We start from the raw sequence: 13,514 nt of genomic DNA on the forward strand, positions 1-13,514 counted from the left end.
GGGTATTACGGTACAGAGTCAATGTGGAGGCTATATAGAGGGTGTTACGGTACAGAGTCAATGTGGAGGCTATATACAGGGTATTACGGTACAGAGTCAATGTGGAGACTATATACAGGGTATTACGGTACAGAGTCAATGTGGAGGCTATATACAGGGTATTACGGTACAGAGTCAATGTGGAGGCTATATACAGGGTATTACGGTACAGAGTCAATGTGGAGACTATATACAGGGTATTACGGTACAGAGTCAATGTGGAGGCTATATACAGGGTATTACGGTACAGAGTCAATGTGGAGACTATATACAGGGTATTACGGTACAGAGTCAATATGGAGGCTATATACAGGGGGTACCGGTACAGAGTCAATGTGGAGGCTATATACAGGGTATTACGGTACAGAGTCAATGTGGAGGCTATATACAGGGGGTACCGGTACAGAGTCAATGTGGAGGTTATATACAGGGTGTTACGGTACAGAGTCAATGTGGAGGCTATATACAGGGTATTACGGTACAGAGTCAATGTGGAGGCTATATACAGGGGGTACCGGTACAGAGTCAATGTGGAGGTTATATACAGGGTGTTACGGTACAGAGTCAATGTGGAGGCTATATACAGGGGGTACCGGTATAGAGTCAATATGGAGGCTATATACAGGGTATTACGGTACAGAGTCAATGTGGAGGCTATATACAGGGTATTACGGTACAGAGTCAATGTGGAGGCTATATACAGGGGGTACCGGTACAGAGTCAATGTGGAGGTTATATACAGGGTGTTACGGTACAGAGTCAATGTGGAGGTTATATACAGGGTATTACGGTACAGAGTCAATGTGGAGGCTATATACAGGGTATTACGGTACAGAGTCAATGTGGAGGCTATATACAGGGTGTTACGGTACAGAGTCAATGTGGAGGCTATATACAGGGGGTACCGGTACAGAGTCAATGTGGAGGCTAAATACAGGGTGTTACGGTACAGAGTCAATGTGGAGGCTATATACAGGGGGTACCGGTACAGAGTCAATGTGGAGGCTATATACAGGGTATTACGGTACAGAGTCAATGTGGAGGTTATATACAGGGTATTACGGTACAGAGTCAATGTGGAGGCTATATACAGGGTGTTACGGTACAGAGTCAATGTGGAGGCTATATACAGGGTATTACGGTACAGAGTCAATGTGGAGGCTATATACAGGGTATTACGGTACAGAGTCAATGTGGAGGCTATATACAGGGTATTACGGTACAGAGTCAATGTGGAGGCTATATACAGGGTATTACGGTACAGAGTCAATGTGGAGGCTATATACAGGGTATTACGGTACAGAGTCAATGTGGAGGTTATATACAGGGTATTACGGTACAGAGTCAATGTGGAGGTTATATACAGGGTATTACGGTACAGAGTCAATGTGGAGGCTATATACAGGGTATTACGGTACAGAGTCAATGTGGAGGCTATATACAGGGTATTACGGTACAGAGTCAATGTGGAGGCTATATACAGGGTGTTACGGTACAGAGTCAATGTGGAGGTTATATACAGGGTATTACGGTACAGAGTCAATGTGGAGGCTATATACAGGGTATTACGGTACAGAATCAATGTGGAGGCTATATACAGGGTGTTACGGTACAGAGTCAATGTGGAGGCTATATACAGGGTATTACGGTACAGAGTCAATGTGGAGGCTATATACAGGGTGTTACGGTACAGAGTCAATGTGGAGGCTATATACAGGGTATTACGGTACAGAGTCAATGTGGAGACTATATACAGGGTATTACGGTACAGAGTCAATGTGGAGGCTATATACAGGGTATTACGGTACAGAGTCAATGTGGAGGCTATATACAGGGTATTACGGTACAGAGTCAATGTGGAGACTATATACAGGGTATTACGGTACAGAGTCAATGTGGAGGCTATATACAGGGTATTACGGTACAGAGTCAATGTGGAGACTATATACAGGGTATTACGGTACAGAGTCAATATGGAGGCTATATACAGGGGGTACCGGTACAAAGTCAATGTGGAGGCTATATACAGGGTATTACGGTACAGAGTCAATGTGGAGGCTATATACAGGGGGTACCGGTACAGAGTCAATGTGGAGGTTATATACAGGGTGTTACGGTACAGAGTCAATGTGGAGGCTATATACAGGGTATTACGGTACAGAGTCAATGTGGAGGCTATATACAGGGGGTACCGGTACAGAGTCAATGTGGAGGCTATATACAGGGTATTACGGTACAGAGTCAATGTGGAGGCTATATACAGGGGGCACCGGTACAGAGTCAATGTGGAGGCTATATACAGGGTGTTACGGTACAGAGTCAATGTGGAGGCTATATACAGGGTATTACGGTACAGAGTCAATGTGGAGGCTATATACAGGGGGTACCGGTACAGAGTCAATGTGGAGGTTATATACAGGGTGTTACGGTACAGAGTCAATGTGGAGGCTATATACAGGGGGTACCGGTATAGAGTCAATATGGAGGCTATATACAGGGTATTACGGTACAGAGTCAATGTGGAGGCTATATACAGGGTATTACGGTACAGAGTCAATGTGGAGGCTATATACAGGGGGTACCGGTACAGAGTCAATGTGGAGGTTATATACAGGGTGTTACGGTACAGAGTCAATGTGGAGGCTATATACAGGGTATTACGGTACAGAGTCAATGTGGAGGCTATATACAGGGTATTACGGTACAGAGTCAATGTGGAGGCTATATACAGGGTGTTACGGTACAGAGTCAATGTGGAGGCTATATACAGGGGGTACCGGTACAGAGTCAATGTGGAGGCTAAATACAGGGTGTTACGGTACAGAGTCAATGTGGAGGCTATATACAGGGGGTACCGGTACAGAGTCAATGTGGAGGCTATATACAGGGTGTACCGGTATAGAGTCAATGTGGAGGCTATATACAGGGTGTTACGGTACAGAGTCAATGTGGAGGCTATATACAGGGGGTACCGGTACAGAGTCAATGTGGAGGCTATATACAGGGGGTACCGGTACAGAGTCAATGTGGAGGCTATATACAGGGTATTACGGTACAGAGTCAATGTGGAGGCTATATACAGGGGGTACCGGTACAGAGTCAATGTGGAGGCTATATACAGGGTGTTACGGTACAGAGTCAATGTGGAGGCTATATACAGGGTATTACGGTACAGAGTCAATGTGGAGGCTATATACAGGGTATTACGGTACAGAGTCAATGTGGAGGCTATATACAGGGTGTTACGGTACAGAGTCAATGTGGAGGCTATATACAGGGGGTACCGGTACAGAGTCAATGTGGAGGCTAAATACAGGGTGTTACGGTACAGAGTCAATGTGGAGGCTATATACAGGGGGTACCGGTACAGAGTCAATGTGGAGGCTATATACAGGGTGTACCGGTATAGAGTCAATGTGGAGGCTATATACAGGGTGTTACGGTACAGAGTCAATGTGGAGGCTATATACAGGGGGCACCTGTACAGAGTCAATGTGGAGGCTATATACAGGGTATTACGGTACAGAGTCAATGTGGAGGCTATATACAGGGGGTTACGGTACAGAGTCAATGTGGAGGCTATATACAGGGTGTTACGGTACAGAGTCAATGTGGAGACTATATACAGGGTGTTACGGTACAGAGTCAATGTGGAGGCTATATACAGGGGGGTACCAGTACAGAGTCAATGTGGAGACTATATACAGGGGGTACCGGTACAGAGTCAATGTGGAGGCTATATACAGGGGGTACCGGTACAGAGTCAATGTGGAGGCTAAATACAGGGTGTTACGGTACAGAGTCAATGTGGAGGCTATATACAGGGGGTACCGGTACAGAGTCAATGTGGAGGCTAAATACAGGGTGTTACGGTACAGAGTCAATGTGGAGGCTATATACAGGGTGTTACGGTACAGAGTCAATGTGGAGACTATATAAGGGTGTTACGGTACAGAGTCAATGTGGAGGCTATATACAGGGTGTACCGGTATAGAGTCAATGTGGAGGCTATATACAGGGGGTACCGGTACCGAGTCAATGTGGAGGCTATATACAGGGGGCACCGGTACAGAGTCAATGTGGAGGCTATATACAGGGTATTACGGTACAGAGTCAATGTGGAGGCTATATACAGGGGGTTACGGTACAGAGTCAATGTGGAGGCTATATACAGGGTGTTACGGTACAGAGTCAACGTGGAGGCTATATACAGGGGGTACCGGTACAGAGTCAATGTGGAGGCTATATACAGGGTATTACGGTACAGAGTCAATGTGGAGGCTATATACAGGGGGTACCGGTACAGAGTCAATGTGGAGGCTATATACAGGGTGTTACGGTACAGAGTCAATGTGGAGGCTATATACAGGGTGTTACGGTACAGAGTCAACGTGGAGGCTATATACAGGGGGTACCGGTACAGAGTCAATGTGGAGGCTATATACAGGGTATTACGGTACAGAGTCAATGTGGAGGCTATATACAGGGTGTTACGGTACAGAGTCAATGTGGAGGCTATATACAGGGTGTTACGGTACAGAGTCAATGTGGAGACTATATACAGGGTGTTACGGTACAGAGTCAATGTGGAGGCTATATACAGGGGGGTACCAGTACAGAGTCAATGTGGAGACTATATACAGGGGGTACCGGTACAGAGTCAATGTGGAGGCTATATACAGGGTGTTACGGTACAGAGTCAATGTGGAGGCTATATACAGGGGGGTACCGGTACAGAGTCTATGTGGAGGCTATATACAGGGGGGTACCGGTACAGAGTCAATGTGGAGACTATATACAGGGTGTTATGGTACAGAGTCAATGTGGAGGCTATATACAGGGGGGTACCGGTACAGAGTCAATGTGGAGGCTATATACAGGGGGTACCGGTACAGAGTCAATGTGGAGGCTATATACAGGAGGTACCGGTACAAAGTCAATGTGGAGGCTATATACAGGGTGTTACGGTACAGAGTCAATGTGGAGGCTATATACAGGGGGTAGCGGTGCCGAGTCAATGTGGAGGCTATATACAGGGTGTTATGGTACAGAGTCAATGTGGAGGCTATATACAGGGTGTTACGGTACAGAGTCAATGTGGAGGCTATATACAGGGTGTTACGGTACAGAGTCAATGTGGAGGCTATATACAGGGTGTTACGGTACAGAGTCAATGTGGAGGCTATATACAGGGTGTTACGGTACAGAGTCAATGTGGAGGCTATATACAGGGTGTTACGGTACAGAGTCAATTTGGAGGCTATATACAGGGTGTTACGGTACAGAGTCAATGTGGAGGCTATATACAGGGTGTTACGGTACAGAGTCAATGTGGAGGCTATATACAGGGGGGTACCGGTACAGAGTCAATGTGGAGGCTATATACAGGGGGTACCGGTACCGAGTCAATGTGGAGGCTATATACAGGGTGTTACGGTACAGAGTCAATGTGGAGGCTATATACAGGGTGTTACGGTACAGAGTCAATGTGGAGGCTATATACAGGGTGTTACGGTACAGAGTCAATGTGGAGGCTATATACAGGGGGTACCGGTACAGAGTCAATGTGGAGGCTATATACAGGGTGTTACGGTACAGAGTCAATGTGGAGGCTATATACAGGGGGTACCGGTACAGAGTCAATGTGGAGGCTATATACAGGGTGTTACGGTACAGAGTCAATGTGGAGGCTATATACAGGGGGTACCGGTACAGAGTCAATGTGGAGGCTATATACAGGGTATTACGGTACAGAGTCAATGTGGAGGCTATATACAGGGTGTACCGGTACAGAGTCAATGTGGAGGCTATATACAGGGTGTTACGGTACAGAGTCAATGTGGAGGCTATGTACAGGAGGTACCGGTACCGAGTCAATGTGGAGGCTATATACAGGGTGTTACGGTACAGAGTCAATGTGGAGGCTATATACAGGAGGTACCGGTACAGAGTCAATGTGGAGTCTATATTCAGGGTGTTACGGTACAGAGTCAATGTGGATTCTATATACAGGGGTACCGGTACAGAGTCAATGTGGAGGCTAAATACAGGGTGTTACGGTACAGAGTCAATGTGGAGGCTATATACAGGGTGTTGCGGTACAGAGTCAATGTGGAGGCTATATACAGGGTGTTACGGTACAGAGTCAATGTGGAGGCTACATACAGGGTATTACGGTACAGAGTCAATGTGGAGGCTATATACAGGGGGTACCGGTACAGAGTCAATGTGGAGGTTATATACAGGGTGTTACGGTACAGAGTCAATGTGGAGGCTATATACAGGGGGTACCGATATAGAGTCAATATGGAGGCTATATACAGGGTATTACGGTACAGAGTCAATGTGGAGGCTATATACAGGGTATTACGGTACAGAGTCAATGTGGATGCTATATACAGGGGGTACCGGTACAGAGTCAATGTGGAGGTTATATACAGGGTGTTACGGTACAGAGTCAATGTGGAGGCTATATACAGGGTATTACGGTACAGAGTCAATGTGGAGGCTATATACAGGGTATTACGGTACAGAGTCAATGTGGAGGCTATATACAGGGTGTTACGGTACAGAGTCAATGTGGAGGCTATATACAGGGGGTACCGGTACAGAGTCAATGTGGAGGCTAAATACAGGGTGTTACGGTACAGAGTCAATGTGGAGGCTATATACAGGGGGTACCGGTACAGAGTCAATTTGGAGGCTATATACAGGGTGTACCGGTATAGAGTCAATGTGGAGGCTATATACAGGGTGTTACGGTACAGAGTCAATGTGGAGGCTATATACAGGGGGTACCGGTACAGAGTCAATGTGGAGGCTATATACAGGGGGTACCGGTACAGAGTCAATGTGGAGGCTATATACAGGGTATTACGGTACAGAGTCAATGTGGAGGCTATATACAGGGGGTACCGGTACAGAGTCAATGTGGAGGCTATATACAGGGTGTTACGGTACAGAGTCAATGTGGAGGCTATATACAGGGTATTACGGTACAGAGTCAATGTGGAGGCTACATACAGGGTATTACGGTACCGAGTCAATGTGGAGGCTATATACAGGGGGTTCCGGTACAGGGTCAATGTGGAGGCTATATACAGGGGGTACCGGTACAGAGTCAATGTGGAGGCTATATACAGGGGGTACCGGTACAGAGTCAATGTGGAGGCTATATACAGGGGGTATCGGTACAGAGTCAATGTGGAGGCTATATACAGGGGGTTCCGGTACAGAGTCAATGTGGAGGCTATATACAGGGGGAGTACCAGCACAGAGTCAATGTGGAGGCTATATACAGGGGGTATCGTTACAGAGTCAATGTGGAGGCTATATACAGGGTGTTACGGTACAGAGTCAATGTGGAGGCTATATACAGGGTGTTACGGTACAGAGTCAATGTGGAGGCTATATACAGGGGGAACCAGTACCGAGTCAATGTGCGGGGGTAGAGGCTAGTTGAGGTGATCTGTACATGCAGGTGGGGGCGATGTTACTATACATAGGTAACAAACAAACACAGAGTAGCAGCAGTGTAAAGGGGGGGGGGTGGCGGTGGAAGGAGGGCTTGGCAGGGGAAGAGGGCTTGGCAGGGGAAGGGGGCTTGGCAGGGGAAGGGGGACTTGGCATGGGAAGAGGGGCTTGGCATGATAGCGATATAAACATCAACTGTATCAAACTTTGCATTGCACAATTGTAAACAGGTTACAGATTTTATGAGATTGTGCTGAACTTGTGTCTGGCCAGACAGAGGGAAGAGGAGTGAGGGATAGGCTTTACCTCTAGGGTCTGTTTCCAGAGGGGAGGGCTTTATCTCTAGGGTCTGTTTCCAGAGGGGAGGGCTTTATCTCTAGGGTCTGTTTCCAGAGGGGAGGGCTTTACCTCTAGAGTCTGTTTCCAGAGAGGAGGGCTGTACCAATAGGGTCTGTTTCCAGAGAGGAGGGCTTTATCTCTAGGGTCTGTTTCCAGAGGGGAGGGCTTTACCTCTAGGGTCTGTTTCCAGAAGGGAGGGCTTTACCTCTAGGGTCTGTTTCCAGAGGGGAGGGCTTTACCTCTAGGGTCTGTTTCCAGAGAGGAGGGCTTTACCTCTAGGGTCTGTTTCCAGAAGGGAGGGCTTTACCTCTAGGGTCTGTTTCCAGAGGGGAGGGCTTTACCTCTAGGGCATGGTCTGTTTCCAGAGGGGAGGGCTTTACCTCTAGGGTCTGTTTCCAGAGAGGAGGGCTTTACCTCTAGGGTCTGTTTCCAGAGGGGAGGGCTTTACCTCTAGGGTCTGTTTCCAGAGAGGAGGGCTTTACCTCTAGGGTCTGTTTCCAGAGGGGAGGGCTTTACCTCTAGGGTCTGTTTCCAGAGGGGAGGGCTTTACCTCTAGGGTCTGTTTCCAGAGGGGAGGGCTTTATCTCTAGGGTCTGTTTCCAGAGAGGAGGGCTTTACCTCTAGGGTCTGTTTCCAGAGAGGAGGGCTTTACCTCTAGGGCATAGTCTGTTTCCAGAGAGGAGGGCTTTAACTCTAGGGTCTGTTTCCAGAGAGGAGGGCTTTACCTCTAGGGTCTGTTTCCAGAGAGGAGGGCTTTACCTCTAGGGTCTGTTTCCAGAGAGGAGGGCTTTACCTCTACGGTCTGTTTCCAGAGGGGAGGGCTTTACCTCTAGGGTCTGTTTCCAGAGAGGAGGGCTTTACCTCTAGGGTCTGTTTCCAGAGGGGAGGGCTTTACCTCTAGGGCATGGTCTGTTTCCAGAGAGGAGGGCTTTACCTCTAGGGTCTGTTTCCAGAGGGGAGGGCTTTACCTCTAGGGTCTGTTTCCAGAGAGGAGGGCTTTACCTCTAGGGTCTGTTTCCAGAGAGGAGGGCTTTACCTCTAGGGCATGGTCTGTTTCCAGAGGGGAGGGCTTTACCTCTAGGGTCTGTTTCCAGAGAGGAGGGCTTTACCTCTAGAATCTTTTTCCAGAGAGGAGGGCTTTATCTCTAGGGCATGGTCTGTTTCCAGAGGGGAGGGCTTTACCTCTAGGGTCTGTTTCCAGAGAGGAGGGCTTTACCTCTAGGGTCTGTTTCCAGAGAGGAGGGCTTTACCTCTAGGGTCTGTTTCCAGAGAGGAGGGCTTTACCTCTAGGGTCTGTTTCCAGAGAGGAGGGCTTTACCTCTAGGGTCTGTTTCCAGAGAGGAGGGCTTTACCTCTAGGGCATGGTCTGTTTCCAGAGAGGAGGGCTTTACCTCTAGGGTCTGTTTCCAGAGGGGAGGGCTTTACCTCTAGGGCATGGTCTGTTTCCAGAGGGGAGGGCTTTACCTCTAGGGTCTGTTTCCAGAGAGGAGGGCTTTACCTCTAGGGTCTGTTTCCAGAGAGGAGGGCTTTATCTCTAGGGCATGGTCTGTTTCCAGAGGGGAGGGCTTTACCTCTAGGGTCTGTTTCCAGAGGGGAGGGCTTTATCTCTAGGGCATGGTCTGTTTCCAGAGGGGAGGGCTTTACCTCTAGGGTCTGTTTCCAGAGGGGAGGACTTTACATCTAGGGTCTGTTTCCAGAGGGGAGGGCTTTACCTCTAGGGTCTGTTTCCAGAGAGGAGGGCTTTATCTCTAGGGTCTGTTTCCAGAGGGGAGGGCTTTACCTCTAGGGCATGGTCCTTCTCAAGGTTTCATTCTACCCAAGTCCTTGCCATTGTCATTAAAAAATATTATGAGGGATTGGGCTCGAGAAATGTAACCATTCTCAAATTCATAGGCAGAGCTATGGATACAAGGACTGACCATCCATGATATAACAATTATAGTTTTAGCCATGTTTTGAGGCTATATAGTGTTTGTTTACATTTACTTTGTTTACAAACATTGGAGTTAAACAAGGTTACATGTTGGGTTCTGATGGGTTACGACATTTAAACTAAGCTCATGAGGCATTTTTGTTTTGTTTTAAATGTACCTTTATTTAACTTGGCAAGTCAGTTAAAGAACAAATTGTTATTTACAATGACGGCCTACCAAAAGGCAAAAGGCCTCCTGCGGGGACCGGGGGGGGGGGGGGGGGGGGGATTAAAAATAAATAAATACAAATATAAATATAGGACAAAACACACATCACGGCAAGAGAGACAACACAACACATCATAAAGAGATTATAAGTAATATTCAAAAGAAGAAGAAGAAATTGGATGAAGAAACTGGACACTGCCCCTTTAAGCTTACACACACACACACACACACACACCCACACACACACACACACACACACACACACACACACACACACACACACACACACACACACACACACACACACACACACACACACACACACACACACACACACACAGACACACACACACACAAACAGCTTAATAAAGGTGTCTTAGATTTAAATTAAAAAAACATTCATCCTGCCCTGGTAATCTATGCAAAACATACCATTTATTTTGAGACGAATCTAATTCCAGATATTTTACTAAATATTTTCACCTTGTCTCCCCAGCCCAGCAGATGCTCCTGCTATGCCAAGGAGTGAGTCGTGTGAGAGAAGAGGCAGGACAGTTCACGATGTGGAGCCACCATAACTCCAGCTACGCAGGTGGGCTAGATCCTAGTCGTACCATCGCCTGGTCCCAGATCTGTTTGTTCACTCATTGTTATGCCAAGGAGTTGACACGATAACACAAACAGATCTGGGACCAGATTAATCATACCACCCCACTCATTTAAACACTTCTCTCAAGTGCCCTAAACTACTAACTCATTTAAATACATATCTCAAGTCCCCTAAACTACTAACTCATTTAAACACTTCTCTCAAGTCCCCTAAACTACTAACTCATTTAAACACTTCTCTCAAGTCCCCTATTTCTATAAATATGTTTTCCTTTTTATTTGTTTGTTTGCGGTCTTTATAGACACTTGATATACCAGAGAAGACACTAAGTAGGCTGCAACATGGGGTTGTGTCCTCAGTGATCATAGCTCTCAACATCCCAAATGACACCCTATTCCCTATATAGTGCACTACGTTTTACCAGATCCCCTATGGGAATAGATAAGGAATAGGGTTCCATTTAGGGCGCAACATTGGTCTCCTCTTCAGTTCCATCTTAAAGGGCAGAGGTCAGTCTATAGAGCCAAGTTGGAAGGACATTAATCAGATGAAACCAGTCCCACTTAAAGGAGCGGAGGAACGGGATATAGTAGTAAAACACAGCAGTAGTGTAGTATAACAGACAGTACTGAGGGCTACTGCTCAATACCAGCCTCCACTCCACACTAAAGACAAAACAAGTCGTGTTCACTTACAGAAAAGGAAGGACATGCTAAAAGTATGTCATGTCAAAGACAAAATGAGGAGGACCACCCTAGCTGTCACTCAGTTTAGACACTGTAATAAGAGCCAGGCTGGATCGAAGAGAAAAAGACACGGAGAAAAGGACCAGACGGACCACGTTTATAAAGTTAAAAAGTATTTTAATGTTGTTATTTTTTTCCAATTCAAAGAGAGTGGAGCAACATAAAAGGACTGATACATGAAAGTGATTCAATAGCCTACGTCAATAATACAATTCAATTGTACTCCATACATTGGCATACATTTTCATACTTAAAAAAAAAATGACTTTCTTAAAATAAACGTTTTAATCCATTATCAATTACACGAAAAAAAAGTGAACGGGTTAAGTTTAAAAAGCGGATGAAAAAAGAGGCATCCTCTATTTGCTCAGTCAGACAGACAGACAGACAGACAGACAGACAGACAGACAGACAGACAGGTCACTAGATGTGGCCGTTAATGGCTGAAAAATATCCCCATGGAAACCCCTAGAACATTAACAAGTACACGCCCTTTATGCAAAGTTAAGGTTTATTACAAAGCATGAGGTTACTAAAGCACTTTGTGACAACTACTGACGTAAAAAGGATTTTTTTTAAATACATGTGATTAATTGATGGACATTGCGTGGTTATTATCCCTATTTGTAAACAGATCATAAACAAGTAATACAAAATCGCCTAAAATAGACTTTAAAGATAAATGTTTTTATAAAAAATAAAAAAAGATTGTTAGCTTTAATACCATAACGCAAATTAGCCGGCAGGTCTTTGCTTTAGGCATAACTTCAATAACACATCAATCAAATAGGCACTAAAATATAAGGGTAATGCATAAGGTTTACTCTAACGCGGCATCACGTAGTAACGTCACAAAGTGGGATCTGTATTTGAAAGTTGCTATGCAACAAAAACTCATCTTAATTCGATAGGATTCCAATATTCACTTGACACAATGTTGCGCACTTGATATCATTTGTGGGTTACTACTTACTGTCTGTTGGACATGTTCAGCCTATAATTCGTCACACAAGTGAACGCATGGCTTGTCGACGCATTGACGATTCTCCATCCATTCTGAAGCGTCAGGACCTTTATTAACTTCAGATCAACCGTAAATTATTTCCACTGATTTGATCCACATCTAAATGTAATTTTGGAAAAATAGGCCTATTTACATTTCACGATTAGAAAGGACTATATTTAGCCTTGTGAGAGTGCATTATATAGGCCTACACTGTTTATTTAGGAGCGCTAGAGTTCATTTAAAGGGTTTGACATTCAGGGTTGGCCTTGGCCTTGACTCAACCACCTGAGTGGTTCCCATACACTTCAAACACTATGCTAATTGAACACATTAACAATTCGCTCCAATCGCTCTGATTTGGACTAACAATGATGACCATTAAAATGTTTGTCTATTCTAATAATACGGTAAATAAGTCTAAACCTATTTACCTTATTATTATTTACCCTATTTTGGGGCGGCAGGTGGTTAGAGCGTTGGGCCAGTAACCGAAAGGTTGCCAGATCGAATCTCCCGAGGTAAACATATGTCGTTTGTTCTTAACTGACTGACTTAGTTAAATACAGATTTGTTTAAATTATAAACGCAGTCTATAACGTTTAGTGGGGGGTTATGCTGTAGTTGGAAGAAATTTCCATCTGCGTATTAGGCCCAGTCATACCTAATATATATCCTAATTTAGCCTTTTTGTCTTGATTGATTTGAAGGCTAAATGACACTTTTTATTCCAACACTATGCCTATGGTTTTTTCATTCGCACGTTGAACATTTTTGGTCAACCAACCCAATTTAAATTTGGTAAATTTGCTGCTGTAGGGTGTATTGCTCAACATTGGCTGCTGACGTACGTCAGAGAGCGAGAGAGAGAGAGAGAGAGCAAATAGTTCATGCTTTGCATAGCAGCGGACGATTATATAGGCTAGATACACTGTACAGCATTAACCAGTTGTTAACCTATACAGGTTATGGTCAATCTGACCGCAATAACGCAGGTTGAATGTATTGTCCTGTATCTTGCCCCGGAGGCAGCTCTGCAAAGTGGTCACTAGAAGGCAAAGCCACAAAGTCTTAACATCGGATTTTAAACCCAACCATAACCACACTGCTAACCCTAATACCTAACCCTACACTTTTTTTTCATACCTTTTTACGATATAGAC

This window comes from Salvelinus fontinalis, chromosome 14 (genome assembly GCF_029448725.1).
Source record: "Salvelinus fontinalis isolate EN_2023a chromosome 14, ASM2944872v1, whole genome shotgun sequence".
Classification (NCBI taxonomy): domain Eukaryota; kingdom Metazoa; phylum Chordata; class Actinopteri; order Salmoniformes; family Salmonidae; genus Salvelinus; species Salvelinus fontinalis.